The sequence below is a fragment of the Pelobates fuscus genome, chromosome 11 (genome assembly GCF_036172605.1).
Source record: "Pelobates fuscus isolate aPelFus1 chromosome 11, aPelFus1.pri, whole genome shotgun sequence".
NCBI lineage: Eukaryota > Metazoa > Chordata > Amphibia > Anura > Pelobatidae > Pelobates > Pelobates fuscus.
In genome coordinates, this window is record NC_086327.1 from 129632873 (window position 1) to 129634748 (window position 1876).

The following is a 1876-nucleotide window of genomic DNA, read 5'->3' on the forward strand; positions in this document are numbered from 1 at the left end:
ATTCATTAATAGGTTATTAATCCCGCATTATATTTCAGATCTCCGTAACCCGCCCTACACAAACAGACCTTTACTTTATCTCATTTACCTTTCTTAATTACCAGGAGTGAAAGCATTTTATAATGTACACACACACACATTGTATAATGTTATTATATAGATAGAAGGTGTTGAATGAAATGGATAAAGAGAACATGTTCCCTTTTGTATCCAGGGTGGAATGTATGTGAAATATACAGATATAGAATGTGTGTATACAACTAAAGGGTATGTAATATTAATATTAATTTAGATAGAGAATTGTGGTATTTAATGTAACGATATAGAATCTTGTAATTTTTACATAGAGTGTGGAGCCTTATAATGGATAAACAGAACGTGGAATTCATAATGCAATACGAGGAGTTTTATAATGCTTTAGATTGTAAGCTCACGGGCAGGGACCTCTACCTGTTGTATCGGTCTTTTCTTATTGTGTTGTCTTTCCCAATTGTACAGCGCTGCAGAATATGTTTAGCTCTTTATAAATACCAGTAACAAATAAATGAATAATGTACAAACAGACTGCAGACGTAAACATATATTATTATTAAGTATATACAAAGTGTAGAGTTTTAAACAATGTTTAACCTGAATTTACCAACCTCATCTTTAATGGGAACAGGTAGGTAGCCAGCAGCTCTCATATGCCCAAATTACTTTAATCAGGGTCCCAACATTCCTAGGATGTGCAATACCATATGGGATACCATGCATGCGGTCTCTCATGGATTTTATATTTGTAATGGTTGTAATTTGTAATGATTGTTCCAAAATGTCAAGGAAGAACTGTTGCAAGATGGGACTGTATCTTCAAGATCATATGTCTCCATGAGCTCCCGAGCTTTGGGGACATGGCCCATCATGGCTGCCCACAAGATAAAATACAGCCGCATAAAGTGTGTGGTAGCCAATAATCACTTCCGGTATTCATGATTTATAAAATATTACTTCTCCTGGACTCAGACTGTCCACTTACAAAAAATAAATCTATGGAATTAAAACAATCTCAGAAGCTTAGTTTTACGGTTGTGTAATAAAGTTTCCAGTAAGTTTAGCTCAGATAGCCATCTCTGTATTGTCAGATCCTCTGTCACGATTAAAAACTAAACAAAAGCTAAAGAGCATGAGATTCCGCAGGAGCCAATCAGAATCGGTCTGGTGGTGCAGCTCTCAGAAATCCACTCTAAGGGAAAAAATACGCTGTGACAATGCAGAGTGCCCTCAGTGGCCCGGCAGAAACAAAGCTTGGCTACAAACAGCTTTTATTGGAGCAAAGAGACCCTCCAATGACAGAGCCACTTCAACAAAGAGAAGGCCGGCCCTCGTAGGTTCTCCCTGGGGAGGCAGGAACATTTGACTATTTAAATAGTTTATTCCTTCAAGAGTGCAACTGGACGCCCTTCCTAACCCCACGGGCTAATAAAACCAAGACATTTTTTTCACATAGAGTTTAATTATCGGCCACAAACAAAGCTTTGAAGGATTCACAAGAAGTCAAGTAATTAGTCTGATCCAACTGTCCTCTAGCAGAGATGATGAGAAACAATATTCACTATTTGGATAAACCAACTAAGCCGCATGTTCACACTAATGACTGGTTTGGAGGAACACAGACAATGTTTAGTTACACTTTAAATATTTACATATCAATCACAATGAGGTCACAAACTGTACCAGGCCGTTATTAGGGAAAACTTCAGGTGTTTCTTGTGCTCTAGGGATTAACCCCTTAAGGACCAAACTTCTGGAATAAAAGGGAATTGTGACGTGTCAGACATGTCATGTGTCCTTAAGGGGTTAAACGAACACAAGAAAGGGGGGGAGGGGGGAGAGA